This window comes from Oncorhynchus keta, unplaced genomic scaffold, assembly GCF_023373465.1.
Source record: "Oncorhynchus keta strain PuntledgeMale-10-30-2019 unplaced genomic scaffold, Oket_V2 Un_contig_6766_pilon_pilon, whole genome shotgun sequence".
Classification (NCBI taxonomy): Eukaryota; Metazoa; Chordata; class Actinopteri; order Salmoniformes; family Salmonidae; genus Oncorhynchus; species Oncorhynchus keta.
Window position 1 is genome coordinate 457,501 of NW_026289049.1, and position 21,054 is coordinate 478,554.

Genomic DNA, 21,054 nt, shown 5'->3' on the forward strand with positions numbered 1-21,054 from the left:
TCCCTCTCTGTCTGCGTTTTGTCTTTAAGCATAAACGCGCGGTGGCCAAAAGCCACAGGCAGTCTGAGCCGCGTGGTAAAGGGAGTAGGTGTTCCCTTTCCATTAGTGTGTCATGCTCTGCTTTTAACCACACTGTGAAAAGGTAACGCACACACGGCAGGAGCATCACGCTAATTACATTAAGTGACAATTCAATGGACGACGCTCCTTTCTACTCTCCATACACATCTCTCACTCGGTCTTTCTCTCTCTCATTCACACACACACACACACACACGCATGCACACACAACCACACACACATCCCCTCTCTCTGTAAATGTGCTGGTCTCTTAGTTTTTCGAGTGGCACTCAGTGTTTCAAGTCAACCTGGTGGCTCAGCTCCTGATCTGGCCTGTTAATGGCTGTTATTTGTGGGAGGATGGAGAGGAGTCTGCCAATATCCCTCGCTCTGTCTTTCTCTCTCTCTCTTACTGCCCACTCTCCATCCTTCTCTCTTGTAATGGCAGTGGCCATGGAGGAAATAGAGAGCCAGAGAAGAGAGGGAAAGACAAAAGATAGGAAGAGAGGGGAGAGAGAGAGAAGAGAGAGAGTGAGAAGGAGGAGAGAGACAGAGGGAGGGAGGAAGAGAGGAGAGAGAGAGAGAAGGGAGAGAGAGGAGAGAGAAAAGAGAGAGAAGGAGGAGAGAGACAGAGGGGAGGGAGGAAGAGTGGGGGTGATAGAGAAGAGAGGGAGAGAGAGAGAAAAGAGAGAGAAGGAGGAGAGAGACAGAGGGAGGGAGGAAGAGAGGGGGAGAGAGAGAGGAGAGAGGGAGAGAGAGAGAAAAGAGAGAGAAGGAGGAGAGAGACAGAGGGAGGGAGGAAGAGAGGGGGAGAGAGAGAGAAGAGAGGGAGAGAGAGAGAAAAGAGACAGAAGGAGGAGAGAGACAGAGGGAGGGAGGGAGAGAGGGGGAGAGAGAGAGAAGAGAGGGAGAGAGAGAGAAAAGAGAGAGAAGGAGGAGAGAGACAGAGGGAGGGAGGAGGAGGAGAGGAGAGAGAGAGAAGAGAGGGAGAGAGAGAGAAAAGAGAGAGAAGGGGGGAGAGAGAGACAGAGGGAGGGAGGAAGAGAGGGGAGAGAGAGAGAGAGAGAGAGAGAGAGAAAAGAGAGAGAAGGAGGAGAGAGACAGAGGGAGGGAGGAGGAGAGGGGGAGAGAGAGAGAAGAGAGGGAGAGAGAGAGAAAAGATAGAGAAGGAGGAGAGAGACAGAGGGAGGGAGGAAGAGAGGGGGAGAGAGAGAGAGAGGGGAGAGAGAGAGAAAAGAGAGAGAGAGGAGGAGAGAGACAGAGGGAGGGAGGAAGAGAGGGGGAGAGAGAGAGAAGAGAGGGAGAGAGAGAGAAAAGATAGAGAAGGAGGAGAGAGACAGAGGGAGGGAGGGAGAGATAGAGAGAGAGAGAGTGAAAAAGAAAAAAATAGGGAGAGAAATAAGGAAGGAGAGAGAAAAGAGAAAGAATGGTAAACGCAGAGGCAGAAAGAGTATCACACGTCAGTAATAGAGTCCTTTATTAAAAGTATTATTCTGTAGGACTTGAGATTCCCCTCGGAGCCGGGGGCCATGTCCAAGCCCATATAATTAACCAGAGGCTCAGCTACGGATCAATTACCAGACAAGCAAGTGATAGTCAAATCAATGGAAGATCATCAGGCTCGTTATCAGTGTTGCAACTCATTAGAATAAAAGTGAAGAGAGAGAGAGAGAGAGAGAGAGAGAGAGAGAGAGGAGAGGAGGGAGGAGAGGTGGCACTGCAGTGACTAGGGGTGGGAGGTTGTGCATGATGTGGACGCGGTGGGGGCTGAGGTGGGTAGTGTGTGTGTGTGTGTGTGTGTGTGTGTGTGTGTGTGTGTGTGTGTGTGTGTGTGTGTGTGTGTGTGTGTGTGTGTGTGTGTGTGTGTGTGTGTGTGTGTGTGTGTGTGTGAGAGAGAGAGAGAGAAATACAGAGTGAGGACAGAAAGAAGAGAGAGAGAGAGAGAGAAAGAGAGTGAGTGAGGACAGAAAGAGAGAGAGAGAAAGAGATAGATGAGAGAGAGAGAGAAAGAAAGACAGAGTGAGGGACAGAAAGAGACAGAGAGAGAGAGAGAGAGAGAGAGAGAGAGAGAGACAAGTGAGAGAGAGTGAGAGAGTGAGAGAGAAGAGAGAGAGAGAGAGAGAGAGAGAGAGAGAGAGAGAGAGAGAAGAAAGACAGAGTGAGGGACAGAGAAGAGAGAGAGAGAGGTGTCAGTATTCATCTGTGTGTTGAGCTAGTGTGTAGTTATTCACTTAGATCTGTGTTGTGATAGTTCACTGGTGTGTTGTAGTGGTTCTCTTCCACTCTCTCCCGGTGGGACAGACTTCCTGGGCAGCACTATATGACAGGGTGCAGTTCATTTCATAGATGGGCTGCATCCACTCAGGCTTGCAGGGATCAATACGAGTCTGTGCATGAGGTTACTCCCCTGCCATAGCATCCCACACCCAAGTGACCACACTCTCTCGTCTATTCTGAAACATTGGGTTTCAGTGAAAGGCAGTTGGACAGCTGCCAGCTGTCTTTCTACACTAGACCACTTACAGAATGTCCACAAACGTTACAAATATAACAAAGCTGAGCTGTATTAATTTGTTCATTCATTGATGTCTTAATTCATTCATTTATTAATTAATTCAATGAATGAATGAAATTGTTCACTCACTCCAACATGACTGAACATGACAGTTAACATCTCCCGTTAGCCCAAATCAGCCTCTCTATTACACCAGACCATGAATGGTGCTGGGTGGCGACATCATCCCTGGGTCATTTGCACATCACAGGAGGTCATGACTGGACAGGAAATGGTTCCAACCTTGACCTCTGACCTGTCCCAGATGGTACCTGTGCGCTCGGCCCAGAGGGGGCACTGTGTACCCCTTCTGGCACATGGCCTCTATTGTTTTATGATGGGATATTACACTATTTACAGGTCAGAAATCTAGATGTTTATAGATGTATTTTATTAGGTTCATTGATGTGATAGTCGTGTAGAGTAATACAACAGAAAACATATGACTGAGTTGGACTCTTCTTCCCTAAAAACTACAAACTGAAGACTGGAAAACATTTACATTTAAATCATTCAGCAGATGCTCTTATCCAGAGCAACTTACTCATAGTGAGCCTACATTTTCATACTTTATTTGTCCTGGTCCCCGTGGGAATCAAACCCACAACCCTGGCGTTGCAAGAGCCATGCTCTACCAACTGAGCCAATACAGGGCCATTAAAAGGTACTTCACTGTCGATTATAATGATTTGCTCATCAAATGCAACATTTTAACGAATAATATTCCAAAGATAAAGATCGAAGAGATGCTACTCTACGGCCTTCCTTCCTGCCCTGTCCTTCCCCTCAGGATTGCTAAACACCATGATAACTCCACCACTTCACTGCTCTCTTCACCACACCACCTAGAACCTCTCCCACTGCTCTCTTCACCATCAATAACTCTCTCTCTCCCACTGCTCTCTTCACCACACCACCTAGAACCTCTCCCACTGCTCTCTTCACCATCAAGACCTCTCTCTCCACTGCTCTCTTCACCACACCACCTAGAACCTCTCTCTCCCACTGCTCTCTTCACCACACCACCTAGAACCTCTCTCTCCCACTGCTCTCTTCACCACACCACCTAGAACCTCTCTCTCCCACTGCTCTCTTCACCACACCACCTAGAACCTCTCTCTCCCACTGCTCTCTTCACCACACCACCTAGAACCTCTCTCTCCCACTGCTCTCTTCACCATCTAGACCTCTCTCTCCCAATGCTCTCTTCACTCTCCACCACCTAGACCCTCTCTCTCTTTACCACCTAGAACCTCTCTCTCCCACTGCTCTCTTCACCATCTAGACCTCTCTCTCTTTACCACACCTAGAACCTCTCTCTCCCACTGCTCTCTTCGCCATCTAGACCTCTCTCTCCCACTGCTCTCTTCACCACCTAGACCCTCTCTCTCTGCTCTCTTCACCATCTAGACCTCTCTCTCTTCACCACCTAGACCTCTCTCTCCCTCTGATCTCTTCACCATCTAGACCTCTCTCTCTTCACCATCTAGACCTCTCTCTCCCACCTACTCTCTTCACCATCAAGACCTCTCTCTCCCTCTGATCTCTTCACCATCTAGACCTCTCTCTCTTCACCATCTAGAACCTCTCTCTCCCACTACTCTCTTCACCATCAAGACCTCTCTCTCTTCACCACCTAGCTCTCTTCACCTCTCTTCACCATCTAGACCTCTCTCTCTTCACCATCTAGACCTCTCTCTCCCACTGCTTTCTTCACCACACCACCTAGACCTCTCTCTCTTCACCATCTAGACCTCTCTCTCCCACTGCTCTCTTCACCATCAAGACCTCTCTCTCTTCACCATCTAGACCTCTCTCTCCCACTGCTTTCTTCACCACACCACCTAGACCTCTCTCTCTTCACCACCTAGACCTCTGTCTCCCACTGCTCTCTTCACCACACCACCTAGACCTCTCTCTCCCACTGCTCTCTTCACCATCTAGACCTCTCTCTCCCACTGCTCTCTTCACCATCTAGACCTCTCTCTCCCTGCTCTCTTCACCTCTCTCTCCCACTGCTCTCTTCACCCTAGACCTCTCTCTCTTCACCACCTAGACCTCTCTCTCTCACCCTGCTCTCTTCACCACACCACCTAGACCTCTCTCTCCCACTGCTCTCTTCACCACCTAGACCTCTGTCTCCCTGCTCTCTTCACCATCTAGACCTCTCTCTCCCCTGCTCTCTTCACCACACCACCTAGACCTCTCTCTCTTCACCACCTAGATCTCTCTCTCCCACTGCTCTCTTCACCACCTAGACCTCTCTCTCACTGCTCTCTTCACCGCACCACCTAGACCTCTCTCTCCCACTGCTCTGTCTGTCTGTTAAAGTTCAATAACTAAATGGGACAAATTGTCCAAGTAGGGGTACAAGACAGTCTGTATCCAGTCCTGGAGGCCTCTCTCAAAATTAGGGGTGTTAAAACAATCATTGGAGGAGCCAATTTCCCCAAGCTCTTACAGTGGGTGCTGAGTAGGCCTCTTCATTTTCTGACGGAGCGAGGGAACCTGTTAAAGTAAACAACAGAAGGGAAAAAGAGAGGGAGAGGGAGCAGGGCGGGAAGTGATGAGGTGCTCCAAAAGTCACAATTATTAAATGACGATGTTTGCTGCCTTGTTATATTGCAATTTTCTTGCTCTGCTGAAATGAAAATCACGGCCGAAGCAAAACCAAATAAAATGGTCCTTTCAGCTGACAAAAGGAGAAGGAATGGGAGGTAGAGAGAGGGCAGGAGGAGGGAGAGGGGGCAGGGGGGAGAGAGGGAGGGAAGGAGGGAGAGAGGGGGCAGGAGGGAGAGAGGGGAGGGGAAGGAGGGAGAGAGGGGGCAGGAGGGAGGGAGGGAGGGAAGGAGGGAGAGAGGGGGCAGGAGGGAGAGAGGGGGCAGGAGGGAGTGAGGGGAGGGCAGGAGGGAGAGAGGGAGGGAGGGGGGAGAGGGAGAGAGGGGCAGGAGGGAGGGAGAGAGGGGGCAGGAGGGAGAGAGGGGAGGGGAAGGAGGGAGAGGAAGGAGAGAGAGAGGGAGGGGAAGGAGGGAGAGAGGGAGGGGAAGGAGGGAGAGGAAGGAGAGAGAGGGGGAAGGAGGGGAGCGGGGGGAGGGGAAGGAGGGAGAGAAGGAGGGGAAGGAGGGAGAGAAGGAGGGAAGGAGGGAGAGTGAGGGTCAGGAGGGAGAGGAAGGAGGGGGAGAGAGGGAGGGGAAGGAGGGAGAGGAAGGAGAGAGAGAGGGGGGGGAAGGAGGGAGAGAGGGAGGAAGGAGGGAGAGAAGGAGGGGAAGGAGGGGAGAGAATGAGGGGAAGGAGGGAGAGTGAGGGGGCAGGAGGGAGAGGAAGGAGGGAGAGAGGGAGGGGAAGGAGGGAGAGAGAGGGGGCAGGAGGGAGAGAGGGAGGGAAGGAGGGAGAGGAAGGAGAGAGAGGGGGCAGGAGGGAGAGAGGGGGCAGGAGGGAGAGGAAGGAGAGAGAGGGGGAAGGAGGGAGGAGAGAGGGAGGGGAAGGAGGGAGAGAGGGAGGGGAAGGAGGGGCAGAAGGAGGGGAAGGAGGGAGAGTGAGGGGCAGGAGGGAGGAGGAAGGAGGAGAGAGGCAGGGGAAGGAGGGAGAGAGAGGGGGCAGGAGGGAGAGAGGGAGGGGAGTGGAACAAGGATATTGGTGCCAGTGTTGGTGATACATAAAGTGTAGCAGAAACAAATGATTAGAGGGTTAGAGACAGGTCGCCCCATTAAGAGCACTGGAACCTTCTGGAACAAACTTGTCGTATAAAAGACTAGGCACACACGTACGCACGCACACACACCCCGTGCGCCCCACACCCCGTCCCCTCACACACCCCGTCCCCACACATACACACACACACCATCCCCACAGAGACACATTGACTTTGGCTTCAACCCTCTCATTAGCTAACAGTAAAACTGCTAAGGTTGGACCGATACTTATAGGGCAGCATTAGTTTGTTCTGAGCTCAAACGCCTATTGTTCTAAGTCCGGTAGAAACACAATAAACAGTGGAGGAAGCTGGTAGAAGGTTCTGGAGGAGAGTCATGATGGCCAGGCTGTGTTGATAGAACCCAGGACTCTTCTTTACTCTTATTATTCTGGAGGTAATAAGCAGGAGAGCATGTCTGTGTGCTGGTGCTGACAATGACCTGATGTACAGTCACACACACATATATATGAACGCTCGCATACACACACCACGTCTATCTCCTTCACACACACAAACACACCCCAGTGATAGCACTGGTCCTTAGTGTGTGTGTGTGTGTGTGTGTGTGTGTGTGTGTGTGTGTGTGTGTGTGTGTGTGTGTGTGTGTGTGTGTGTGTGTGTGTGTGTGTGTGTGTGTGTGTGTGTGTGTGTGTGTGTGTGTGTGTGTGTGTGTGTGTGTGTGTGTGTGTGTGTGCACGCGTTTCTTCATGTGACAAGGGGCGGCATGACGATCAGATGGCACTCGTCGGGGATAGAACTGTTACTGTTTGTTAGAATGGTCCGACGTGACACACACACAGGCCACAAGACATCATATGACCTACTGGGAACAACCTACCACTTGTAACAGAGAGAGATAGAAAGAGAGAGAGAGATAGAAAGAGAGAGAGAGAGAGAGAGAGATAGAAGAGAGAGAGAGAGAGAGAGAGAGAGAGAGAGAGAGAGATAGAGAGAGATAGAAAGAGAGAGAGATAGAGAGAGATAGAAAGAGAGATAGAAAGAGAGAGAGATAGAGAGAGATAGAAGAGAGAAAGATAGAGAGAGAGAGAGAGAGAGAGAGAGAGAGAGAGAGAGAGAGAGAGAGAGAGAGAGAGGGAGAGAGATACATGATGGTATTGTCCTTGTCATAGATAGTGTAGATAATCTGGGTTCCACTGATAAGTAGGACCACTGTGTGAAAGAAAGACTGAAAATGCAGGGCTGAATTCACCCCCCACACACACACACACTCTCTTTTTCTGACTAATACTGTTACTGTGCTGCTCAATGGACGACTGTAACATAGAAGTTCAATACCAAAGGAAAGGTTTTGGTAGAGAAGAATCAGCTCAGAGAAATCTCTTGAAAATCAAATCAAATCAAATTTATTTATATAGCCCTTCGTACATCAGCTGATATCTGAAAGTGCTGTACAGAAACCCAGCCTAAAACCCCAAACAGCAAGCAATGCAGGTGTAGAAGCACGGTGGCTAGGAAAAAATAAATGTCTTGTATTTTCTGGAGGATATAGAGTGAAAGGAAATGTGTGAAACGTGTCCTATTGTAGTTGACTATGAAGATGATGAGAAGGGGATACCAGGGGATTACAACCTCTATTGATTCACTGCACCTCAAACCTACTCACACACACACGGGACATGCACGTACACAGAGCCGTGGCCCCTTGGCCCTGACCGAGGCAGCGGTTGAGAGCGTTCCAGTGACTGAATTACAGCTAATCCTGACGCCCGGGGCCCAGCCCTCTCCCTCACCCCTTCTCTCTCCCCCCTCCATCCCTCCTCCCTCCCCCTTAACCCAACAATTAGCAGGCCTCACGTTAACACAACAGGCCCTCTGTCTCTCCCCCAGAGAGGAGGCAAGGAGAGAGAGGGCCACGGGGATGGGGGAGGAGGGGGAGGGGTTGAAGGTTAAGGGAGGTAGGGCGAGGGGGGGATGATGGGGAGGAGGGGTGAGTTTCATCACCTGTTCTATGGTTAGGGCCCACAGGGCTGCTGTGGAAATGTCTGTATGGGCAGATGAGCTGAGTAAGACACTATACTGCAGCCAAGCCCCCTCTTCACCTGTTGTACTCCCTTCTCCACTTTCCTCCTACCCTCTCTTCACCTCTACCTCTACTGTCCTCTACTGTCCTCTCTTCACCTCTACTGTCCTCTCTTCACCTCTACTGTCCTCTCTTCACCTCTACTGTCCTCTACTGTCTCTCACCTCTACTGTCCTCTACTGTCCTCTCTTCACCTCTACTGTCCTCTCTTCCTCTACTGTCCTCTCTTCACCTCTACTGTCCTCTACTGTCCTCTCTTCACCTCTACTGTCCTCTCTTCCTCTACTGTCCTCTCTTCACCTCTACTGTCTCTACTCTTCACCTCTACTGTCCTCTCTTCACCTCTACTGTCCTACTCTTCACCTCTACTGTCCTCTCTTCACCTCTACTGTCCTCTCTTCACCTCTACTGTCCTCTACTGTCCTCTCTTCACTCTCTACTGTCCTCTACTGTCCTCTCTCACCTCTTCACCTCTACTGTCCTCTCTTCACCTCTACTGTCCTCTACTGTCCTCTCTTCACCTCTACTGTCCTCTCTTCACCTCTACTGTCCTCTCTTCACCTCTACAGTCCTCTACTGTCCTCTCTTCTACTGTCCTCTACTGTCCTCTACTGTCCTCTCTTCACCTCTACTGTCCTCTACTGTCCTCTCTTCACCTCTACTGTCCTCTCTTCACCTCTACTGTCCTCTCTTCACCTCTACTGTCCTCTCTTCACCTCTACTGTCCTCTCTTCACCCTACTCACCTCTACTGTCTCTCTTCCTCTACTGTCCTCTCTTCACCTCTACTGTCCTCTCTTCACCTCTACTGTCCTCTCTTCCTCTACTGTCCTCTCTTCACCTCTACTGTCCTCTCTTCACCTCTACTGTCCTCTCTCACCTCACTGTCCTCTCTTCACCTCTACTGTCCTCTCTTCACCTCTACTGTCCTCTCTTCACCTCTCTGTCCTCTACTGTCCTCTACTGTCCTCTCTTCACCTCTACTGTCCTCTCTTCACCTCTACTTCACCTCTACTGTCCTCTACTGTCCTCTCTTCACCTCTACTGTCCTCTACTGTCCTCTCTTCACCTCTACTGTCCTCTCTTCACCTCTACTGTCCTCTACTATCCTCTCTTCACCTCTACTGTCCTCTACTGTCCTCTCTTCACCTCTACTGTCCTCTACTGTCCTCTCTTCACCTCTACTGTCCTCTCTTCACCTCTACTGTCCTCTCTTCACCTCTACTGTCCTCTCTTCACCTCTACTGTCCTCACTGTCTCTCTTCACCTCTACTGTCTACTCTCTTCACCTCTCTTCACCTCTACTGTCCTCTACTGTCTCCTCTCTTCACCTCTACTGTCTGTCTCTCTTGTCATCTACTGTCATCTACTGTCCTCTACTGTCTTCTCTTCACCTCTACTGTCATCTCTCTTCACCTCTACTGTCCTCTCTTCACCTCTACTGTCCTCTCTTCTCTCTTCCTCTACTGTCCTCTACTGTCCTCCTCTACTGTCCTCTCTGTCCTCTCTTCACCTCTACTGTCCTCTCTTCACCTCTACTGTCTCTTCTACTGTCCTCTACTGCCCTCTCTTCACCTCTACTGTCCTCTACTGTCTCTCTTCACCTCTACTGTCCTCTACTGTCTCTACTGTCCTTCTTCACCTCTACTGTCCTCTCTTCACCTCTACACCTCTACTGTCCTCTCTGTCCTCTCTGTCACCTCTACTGTCCTCTCTTCACCTCTACTGTCCTCTACTATCCTCTCTTCACCTCTACTGTCCTCTACTGTCCTCTCTTCACCTCTACTCTCTTCACCTCTACTGTCCTCTACTTCACCTCTACTGTCCTCTACTGTCCTCTCTTCACCTCTACTGTCCTCTACTGTCCTCTCTTCACCTCTACTGTCCTCTTCACCTCTACTGTCCTCTCTTCACCTCTACTGTCCTCTACTGTCCTCTCTCTTCACCTCTACTGTCCTCTACTGTCTCTCTTCATCTACTGTCCCTCTACTGTCCTCTACTGTCCTCTCTTCACCTCTACTGTCCTCTCTTCACCTCTACTGTCCTCTCTTCACCTCTACTGTCATCTCTTCCTCTACTGTCCTCTCTTCACCTCTACTGTCTTCTCTACTGTCCTCTCTCTTCACCTCTACTGTCCTCTCTTCACCTCTACTGTCCTCTCTTCACCTCTACTGTCCTCTGTGTCCTCTCTTCACCTCTACTGTCCTCTATTCTTCACCTCTCTCTTCACCTCTCACCTCTACTGTCCTCTACTGTCTCTCTTCACCTCTACTGTCCTCTCACTGTCCCTACTCTCTTCACCTCTACTGTCCTCTACTGTCTTCTCTTCACCTCACTGTCCTCTCTTCACCTCTACTGTCCTCTCTTCACCTCTACTGTCCTCTCTTCACCTCTACTGTCCTCTCTTCACCTCTACTGTCCTCTACTGTCCTCTCTTCACCTCTACTGTCTCTCTCTTCTCTCTACTGTCCTCTCTTCACCTCTACTGTCCTCTCTTCACCTCACCTCTACTGTCCTCTCTTCACCTCTACTGTCCTCTACTTCACTGTCCTCTACTGTCTTCTCTTCACTCTACTGTCCTCTCTTCACCTCTACTGTCCTCTACTGTCCTCTCTTCATCTGCTGTCCTCTCTTCACCTCTCTCACTCTACTGTCTCTCTCTTCACCTCTACTGTCCTCTCTTCACCTCTACTGTCCTCTCTTCCTCTACTGTCCTCTCTTCACCTCTACTGTCCTCTACTGTCCTCTCTTTCACCTCTACTGTCCTCTACTGTCTTCTCTTCACCCCTCTACTGTCCTCTCTTCACCTCTACTGTCCTCTACTGCCCCTCTCTTCACCTCTACTGTCCTCTCTTCACCTCTACTGTCCTCTCTTCACCTCTACTGTCCTCTCTTCACCTCTACTGTCCTCTCTTCACCTCTACTGTCCTCTCTTCACCTCTACTGTCCTCTACTGTCCTCTCTTCACCTCTACTGTCCTCTATTCACCTCTACTGTCCTCTACTGTCCTCTCTTGTCATCTACTGTCATCACCTCTACTGTCTTCTCTTCACCTCTACTGTCCTCTCTTCACCTCTACTGTCCTCTCTTCACCTCTACTGTCTCTCTTCACCTCTACTGTCTACTCTCTTCACCTCTACTGTCTTCTCTCTTCACCTCTACTGTCCTCTCTTCACCTCTACTGTCCTCTACTGTCCTCTCTTCACCTCTACTGTCCTCTACTGTCCTCTCTTCACCTCTACTGTCCTATACCTCTCTTCACCTCTACTGTCCTCTACTGTCCTCTCTTCACTGTCATCTACTGTCCTCTACTGTCCTTCTCTTCACCTCTACTGTCCTCTCTTCACCTCTACTGTCCTCTCTTCACCTCTACTGTCCTCTACTGTCCTCTCTTCACTCTACTGTCCTCTCTACTGTCCTCTCTTCACCTCTACTGTCCTCTACTGTCCTCTCTTCACCTCTACTGTCCTCTACTGTCCTCTACTGTCTACTGTCCTCTACTGTCCTCTCTTCACCTCTACTGTCCTCTCTTCACCTCTACTGTCCTCTACTGTCACCTCTACCCTCTCTTCACCTCTACTGTCTCTACTGTCCTCTCTTCACCTCTACTGTCCTCTACTGTCCTCTCTGTCCTCTCTTCACCTCTACTGTCCTCTATTCACCTCTACTGTCCTCTACTGTCCTCTACTGTCCTCTACTGTCCTCTCATCACCTCTACTGTCCTCTCTTCACCTCTACTGTCCTCTACTATCCCTCTCTTCACCTCTACTGTCCTCTGTCCTCTCTTCACCTCTACTGTCCTCTCTTCACCTCTACTGTCATCTCTTCACCTCTACTGTCCTCTACTGTCCTCTACTGTCCTCTACTGTCCTCTCTTCACCTCTACTGTCCTCTCTTCACCTCTACTGTCCTCTACTGTCCTCTCTTCACCTCTACTGTCTCCTCTCTTCACCTCTACTGTCCTCTCTTCACCTCTACTGTCCTCTCTTCACCCTCTACTGTCCTCTCTTCACCTCTACTGTCCTCTACTGTCCTCTCTTCACCTCTACTGTCCTCTACTGTCCTCTATTCACCTCTACTGTCCTCTACTATCCTCTCTTCACCTCTACTGTCCTCTACTGTCCTCTCTTCCTCTCTTCTCTACTGTCCTCTATTGTCATCTACTGTCCTCTACTGTCTTCTCTTCACCTCTACTGTCCTCTCTTCACCTCTACTGTCCTCTACTGTCTCTCTCTTCACCTCTACTGTCCTCTCTTCACCTCTACTGTCCTCTCTTCACCTCTACTGTCCTCTACTGTCTCTCTTCACCTCTACTGTCACCTCTCTTCACCTCTACTGTCCTCTCTTCACCTCTGTCCTCTCTCTCTCTTCCTCTACTGTCCTCTACTGTCCTCTACTGTCCTCTCTTCACCTCTACTGTCCTCTATTCACCTCTACTGTCCTCTACTGTCCTCTCTTGTCATCTACTGTCATCTACTGTCCTCTACGATGTCTTCTCTTCACCTCTACTGTCACTCTCTTCACCTCTACTGTCCTCTCTTCACCTCTACTGTCCTCTACTGTCCTCTCTTCACCTCTACTGTCCTCTACTGTACTGTCTCTCTTCACCTCTCTGTCCTCTACTACTGCCTCTCTTCACCTCTACTGTCCTCTACTGTCCTCCTCTTCACCTCTACTGTCCTCCTCTCTTGTCATCTGCCTCTACTGTCATCTACTGTCATCTACTGTCCTCTGTCTTCTCTTCACCTCTACTGTCCTCTCTTCACCTCTACTGTCCTCTACTGTCACCTCTCTTCTCTTCACCTCTACTGTCCTCTCTCTGTCCTCTCTTCACCTCTACTGTCCCTCATCCTCTACTGTCCTCTACTGTCTCTCTTCACCTCTACTGTCCTCTCTTCTTCCTCTACTGTCCTCTACTGTCCTCTCTTCCTCTACTGCCCTCTCTCTTCACCTCTACTGTCCTCTACTGTCCTCTCTTCACCTCTACTGTCCTCTACTGTCCTCTACTGTCCTCTCTTCACCTCTACTGTCCTCTCTTCACCTCTACTGTCCTCTCTGCCCTCTTCACCTCCTCTACTGTCCTCTACTGTCCTCTCATCACCTCTACTGTCCTCTCTTCACCTCTACTGTCCTCTCTCACCTCTACTGCCCTCTCTCTTCTCCTCTACTGTCCTCTACTGTCACTCTCTTCACCTCTACTGTCCTCTCTTCACCTCTACTGTCCTCTCTTCACCTCTACTGTCATCTCTTCACCTCTACTGTACCTCTACTGTCCTCTACTGTCCTCTCTTCACCTCTACTGTCCTCTACTGTCCTCTCTTCACCTCTACTGTCTTCTCTTCACCTCTACTGTCCTCTCTTCACCTCTACTGGCCTTTCTTCACCTCTACCTCTCTTCACCTCTACTGTCCTCTCTTCACCTCTACTGTCCTCTACTTCACTCTCTTCACCTCTACTGTCACTACTCTCTCTTCACCTCTACTGTCCTCTCTGTCCTCTCTTCACCTCTACTGTCCTCTACTGTCTTGTCTCTACTGTCCTCTCTTCACCTCTACTGTCCTCTCTTCACCTCTACTGTCCTCTACTGTCCTCTACTGCCCTCTCTTCACCTCTACTGTCCTCTACTGTCCTCTCTTCACCTCTACTGTCTTCTCTTCCTCTACTGTCCTCTACTGTCCTCTCTTCACCTCTACTGTCTCTCTTCACCTCTACTGTCTATCCTCTCTTCACCTCTACTGTCCTCTACTGTCTCTCTTCACCTCTACTGTCTCTACTGTCCTCTCATCACCTCTACTGTCCTCTCTTCACCTCTACTGTCCTCTACTTTCCTCTCTTCACCTCTACTGTCCTCTACTGTCCTCTCTTCACCTCTACTGTCCTCTCTTCACCTCTACTGTCCTCTCTTCACCTCTACTGTCATCTCTTCACCTCTACTGTCCTCTACTGTCCTCTCTTCACCTCTACTGTCCTCTACTGTCCTCTCTTCACCTCTACTGTCCTCTCTTCACCTCTACTGTCACTCTCTTCACCTCTACTGTACCTTTCTTCACCTCTCTGTCTTCTCTTCACCTCTACTCTCCTCTCTTCACCTCTACTGTCCTCTCTTCACCTCTACTGTCCTCTCTTCACCTCTACTGTCCTCTACTGTCCTCTCTTCACCTCTACTGTCCTCTACTGTCCTCTATTCACCTCTACTGTCCTCTACTATCCTCTCTTCACCTCTACTGTCCTCTACTGTCCTCTCTTCACCTCTACTGTCCTCTACTGTCCTCTCTTCACCTCTACTGTCCTCTATTCACCTCTACTGTCCTCTACTGTCCTCTCTTGTCATCTACTGTCATCTACTGTCCTCTACTGTCTTCTCTTCACCTCTACTGTCCTCTCTTCACCTCTACTGTGCTCTACTGTCCTCTCTTCACCTCTACTGTCCTCTACTGTCCTCTCTTCACCTCTACTGTCCTCTCTTCACATCTACTGTCCTATACTGTCCTCTCTTCACATCTACTGTCCTCTCTTCACATCTACTGTCCTCTACTGTCCTCTCTTCACATCTACTGTCCTCTACTGTCCTCTCTTCACCTCTACTGTCCTCTACTGTCCTCTCTTCCACTCTACTGTCATCTTCCATCCTGTTCCATCATTTCCTACTCCTCCTTTCCACTCCTCCATTCTACCTCACCAACTCCCCTTCCTCTCCTTTCCTCCTCCTTTCCCCCCTTCCTCTATCTATTTTCTTCCCTTCTCTCCCCTCCCCAGACAGGTCTCCACTCTTCCCCTCCCTCCTCCCTCCTCTTCTCTTTCACTGACCCGTGGTCTTCCCAGACAGTCAGGTCCAGTCACAGAGTAGAGTGGAGCGGTGTGGTGTGTCTTTCCCAGGCAGCCCCCTGTCCCCTCCAGAGAGAACCAGACCGCCCAACTGGAACGCTGCCGTGGCAACCTGGCAGCCCACCCGCCCCACTAACCCCCACGCACACACGGAGCCACAGTTTCTTTAGAAGAAGTTCTCTGGATTAGAGAGGTGAGAGGAAGGTGTCTCTCTCTCCATGTCTCTCTGTATGAATGCCCTCACTAATATGTCTTTACCTCTCTTAGTGAAGGTCTGAGCTCCCTTTCACACTCCCCTTATCTGTAGCTGAGCTGGGTGTGTGAGCCGAGAGAAGGCTTCGAGTTAGGGAGCCTGGTTTAGAGTGAGCATTTTAACTATACACTTTTGAGTATACACAGTTGCATATGTTTTTGCTGAGAGAGAGAGGGCGAGAGAGAGAGACAGAGAGAGCATCAGCACTAGATAAGCCTCTGGTCTGCATAGCATGGTCGGCGGTGCGTGTCTATTGGGCTGGTGATTGGCCAGTTTACTCACTCTCACTGCTGTCATCAATTACCTCCCCCTGACACATGGTTTGGTCACAATGGTCACAATGGTTTGTTCCTCATACTGTAGGTACTGTATTAGCTAATGAATGAGATGTTTGACGAGCAGGTGTCCACATACTTTTGGTCATGTAGTCTTAACTAATGAGCACAGGAGGAAGAAATTGTCCCTAACTGATACAGGGTCAGTCAGATATTTTTGCCATGCCTTTAAGGTTAGGATTGGACGGGTAGAGTACTGATACAGGGTCAGTCAGATATTTTTGCCATGCCTTTAAGGTTAGGATTGGACTGTGTGTGTGTGTGTGTGTGTGTGTGTGTGTGTGTGTGTGTGTGCGTGCGTGCGTGCGTGCGTGCGTGCGTGCGTGCGTGCGTGCGTGCGTGCGTGCGTGCGTGCGTGCGTGCGTGCGTGTACGTGTGTGTGTGTGTGTGTGTGTGTATGTATGTGTGTGTGTACGTGTGTGTGTGTGTGTGTACGTGTGTATGTGTGTGTGTGTGTGTGTGTGTGTGTGTGTGTGTGTGTGTGTGTGTGTGTGTGTGTGTGTGTGTGTGTGTACGTGTGTGTGTGTGTGTGTGTGTCCTCGCCACCTGCTGTGACTCTGCACAGTGGTGAGCTGATGAAGTAATGGGAATGGCGGGTCTGTACCGATCACATGCGTTCAACCTTCACCACTTGTTTTGGGCTAACGGGAGATGTCCACGGCTGCTTTTCATCTCAAAGTAATGTGTGATGAGCTCAGGCTAAGACAGGGTCCAAACATCTAAAAACAAAGACCTGCACACAATCTGTAGAGGTCCCCCGCCCAAATACTGAGCTAGTAGTGGGAACATAAAACATGTGCATTTCGTTAGCCGGGGGGAGCTGTATTTATGGCGCACACATGACTCGGAACATGACTGTTAACTACAATGACAAACACTATGAACACAGACATTCTAATGAGACAGAGAAACTCTGAATGAATGTCTCACAAACAACATCCAATGTGTTGGAATAGTTGATGAGTTGAAATCCAAATTGAATTGGCCACACACCACAGGATGTAGAATTTCTACTTGAGTTTAGTGACAGGAAGTACAATTTAATTCAGTGCAATTCCAGTGGTGTAAAGTACTTAAGTAAAAATACTTTAAAGTACTGCTTAAGTCGTTTTTTTGGGGTATTTGTACTAAACTTTAATATTTATATTATGGACAACTTTTACTTTACTACATTCCTAAAGAAAATATGGTACTTTTTCCTTCATGAATTTTCCCTGAATGCTTATCAGGACAGGAAAATTGTGAAATTCACACTCTTATCAAAGAACACACGATCATCCCTACTGCCTCTGGTCTGGCAGACTCACTAAACACAAATGCATCTTGTGTAAATGATGTCTGAGTGTTGGAGTGTGCCCCTGGCTATCCGGACAGAAAAACAAGAAAATGGTGCCGTCTGCTTTGCTTAATATGATAATGTATTTAAACTTTTACCTTTGATGATTTAGTATATTTTAAAACCACATACTTTATACTTTTACTCAAGTAGTATTTTACTGGGTGACTTTCAATTGAGTTACTTTCTATTAAGGTATCTATACTTTTATTCAAGTATGACAATTGGGAACTTTTACACCACTGTGCAATTCAAAGAAATTCCACTGAACATGAGTCTCACTGAATCTGATAGGTCACACTTTCAGATACCAAAGAATATATACATTTGTTCTGGAAACAATGTTCATATTCTTCAAGCCATAGTGCTTAGAATAGCCAATTATATTTCCACCAACCATTTCATTTCATTTGTTTGGCTCACTTTTTAAAGCATTCTGGGAAATGTAGTATTTTGCACATATTGAACAAAATACAAGTGATTATTCACATACAGGTTTTGTTTTCCTTGATCTCTCTCTCTGGGTTTGCCCTCTCCTCCCTCCAAGCCCCCTAATTGAACACTATTCTACGAGGCAGAAATCGGCTTAGAGGACGCAACAGAGAAGAAAGAAAAAATAAATAATTATTATTCTGCCATCTGGTTTCAATTTACAGCGGGTTTTAAGTGAACAGCGAACATCAAGTCATATTAAAATACATGGAGGGATCAGGAGGCCACTGGCATGGGAGTCGCTGCTGAAAGCTCTCGCGTTTTAAAACACATTCTCACACAGAGCCAAGTCACCTTACTTGATCATTACATACATGGCTACGGTTTTGGACGGTTCTCTACTCCTTAGAACCGGTTCTATGCAGAACGAGAACAGTGACGAGGAGGGGGCGCTTTGCATCCTGTCTACACCTGACCAATGACAACATGGCTAATGGTTGATGATAGAGAGGATTAATTGAAGAGTCATTTTCAGGGGAAAAGCTTTGACCCCTCTGTTCAGACCTCACTGTGGGGATAGAGCACTGAACTAGGTACAGATATCGCATTGTCCACACAGATATATACTGGTTAGGAAAATGAGTTGACTTTATATCAACCAAAAATAGATTTAGTCACACACTATGTCATCACTCCTATGCTCTCATGGTGAGGACGTGTTCTTTGCAACTGATCAAACACACACACACACACAGACACACACACACACACACACACACACACACACACACACACACACACACACACACACACACACACACACACACACACACACACACACACACACACACACACACACACACACACACACACACACCCCAGAGCCTACAGACCTGTCTGTGCAGCAAAAGTGGCGGTGACCATTATACTCCAGTTACCCATGAACACCTCCTGTCCCTCTATCCATCTCTCCCTCCCTTTCTTTCTCTCTGTCTCTGTCCTCAACCTCCCCTGCTGCCTGTCGCCTCCCTCCGTCTGCTCTGTCGCTCCTCCACTCCATCTATCCCACGGAGAGGAGGAGGGAGGGAGCAAGGGATGGCCTCCCCATTCCCAGAGGCAGAATGAAAGAGAGAGACAGCGGATGGGAGGGTGAGAGGATAGAACGAGAGGGGGGACGACGACGAAGGGGCTAAATTATTAAGTGACTGTAGCCCTGACACACACACGAGGCGGCAGGAGGCCCAGCCATGCAGCGGGGTAAACCCATTAGAACGCTTAGCCCCCTGAATGCACCCGACATCTCGGCCTAGCGTTAACTCACGTCAAAGTCATCAAACCGGAGGGCCCGGGGCTCTTAACATTTTCAAAGGCGGCAGTGAGGGTTGAAGGGACATTGGTAGTGGTCCTGTCATCATAGTGGATAAATAAGTAAATACAGGGGAGGGATGACTAAGCGGCTAGGCCACAGAGATGACAGGCACCGGGGACTGGGATGGGACGGATTGTGTGTGTGTGTGCGAGCGGCGGAACGAGAAGACAAGGTAGAGCCAGTCTCACGTTGGAGCTCCAGGAGGTCTTGCTCTGGCCCCATCTCCCCAGCCAGGGTGTGCCGAGCTGGGGCTTCACTCACTTAAGGTCCCCCTGGCCTTGATTTCTTCCAGACAGGGCCGGAGCACACAGATCGCCTGGCTTTAATCCACTAGATAGGGAGTGAGGCAGAAGGGCCATTTGGCCACCATGTTCTGTCTACGTGTCTGTCCCAAGGGGAAGGTTCCACAGCCTTTTGGTTCCCTCTGCATGCTGTTGCTATTGTCAACCATGTTTTTCTATCTTGGTGCCCTGATGTAGTTAATGTGTCTGTTTGTGCCTGTGAAAGTGCATGTGAGTGTGTAAGTGTGTGTATATGACTTTGAGTTTGAAACCACATTTGTTTGTGTGTGCCTGTATATGTGCATGTTTGTGCCTGTATATGTGCATGTTTGTGCGTGTGTGTGGCTTTGCACGTTCTGTTTAATTTGACTCTTGGCCTGACACTTCTAAACAGAGAGTTGATGACACACATTAGGGCCCATCTTACTGTGTGTGTGTGTGTGTGTGTGTGTGTGTGTGTGTGTGTGTGTGTGTGTGTGTGTGTGTGTGTGTGTGTGTGTGTGTGTGTGTGTGTGTGTGTGTGTGTGTGTGTGTGTGTGTGTGTGTGTGTGTGTGTGTGTGAATGCGCGCGTCGTTGCTAGTTTGTGTGTGTATTGTTGGATGGGCTAATTGCAGTGGAGAATGCTCTAATTAACACAAAGCAGGGTCTCCTGGGTACTCACGGGCACCAAGAGTGTGTCACGCGTTTACATCTCCCCAACCTGTGTGATTCATGGACCTAATCAAGGCCTTTTATGCTCTGCCATGCTTATGCTTGTTGTGTATCTGGGGAGAGACACACTTCTCGAGGAAAAGAGACTTTTGAGGACTTCGGCTACAAATCTGACTAACGAGTCAACAAATACTTAAAGAGAGCCTTTAAATGTTGATGTAAATGGAAAATAATGAAATGCTAGCTGAGGGGTTTTGTAATCTATTCATTTAGCTATAGCTCTACTGAAGGTAAAACAAAATGGCTGCCTCTTGTTGTTTGTAGATTTATAGTTTGTGTATACAACAGGGTGGTAGACAAAGGTGCCACGAGGAAGACAAGACACCTAACTTCTCCCTCTCTCTCCTTCCACCTCCACTCACTCCCTCACTGTGCCTTCCTCGCTCGTCTTCACCCTCTCTTTAAAAATAACTTTCTCTCTCTTTTTTATAGGTCTTGCCAATTTGGACAAGACCCAGTGAGACAGATTACACCAAATCACATATCAACCGTAATCAATCAAGCCCCTGGAAGACATCACTCTCACAATGAATAATTACCACAATCCAGCGCTGCCAGTGCCAAATCTTTGCCACCGCTGTTTCTTAACGACAGCTTGGGCCCCGGGTTTAACTTTGAGGGGAAACATCCCAAAGTTTTCATGGTGTGTTTGCATCTATGTACTTCTGAAGGAGGTGGAGGTATGGAGTGATGAAGGAAGCAGAAAGAGAGGATGACAAAAAAAGAGATAAAAGAACGACTAAGAGACTCACAGGACAGGAGGATGTGAGGAATGCTGTGGTCGCCACGGTGATGTCCCAGAAGAATATTTATGAGTGGTGTCGGGCGGCCATTTTGTGATCTCATTCCAGAGATTTTGACTAGATTCGGATGGGCAGAGTGTTAAAGTAATTACCAACCTAAATAGGAGTCTGTCTGGTCCAGCACTAGATTGTCTGGCAGGGCTGCTCAGATGGTTTCCCCTCCACTCTACTGCTACACTGCTGTCTCAAAGGACTTGGAGGATACAGTGAGCTCTCGTTGGTGGACATTAAAGAATGAGCGAGGACACACACACTCACAGACACACACAAAGTGAGTTAAAGAAATGGACTAAAAGAGAGAAAATAAGTGAAAAAACAGAGAAAGAGAAAGAGCGAAAGAGAGAAGTAACATAGAAAAGA

At 48.9% G+C, this 21,054-nt stretch overlaps 1 protein-coding gene and 1 long non-coding RNA gene across 2 annotated transcripts in view; both read right to left on the bottom strand.

Moving 5' to 3' along the window:
- bnc2 (basonuclin 2) overlaps positions 1-21,054 on the bottom strand; it is a 282,288-nt gene that overhangs the window by 176,658 nt on the left and 84,576 nt on the right.
- Positions 11,505-13,968, bottom strand: LOC127926093 (uncharacterized). Its single transcript, XR_008123241.1, has 3 exons — positions 13,898-13,968; positions 13,336-13,369; positions 11,505-11,600 (listed from the first exon to the last, which is right to left on the bottom strand). It is a non-coding gene; the product is annotated as an uncharacterized LOC127926093 (long non-coding RNA).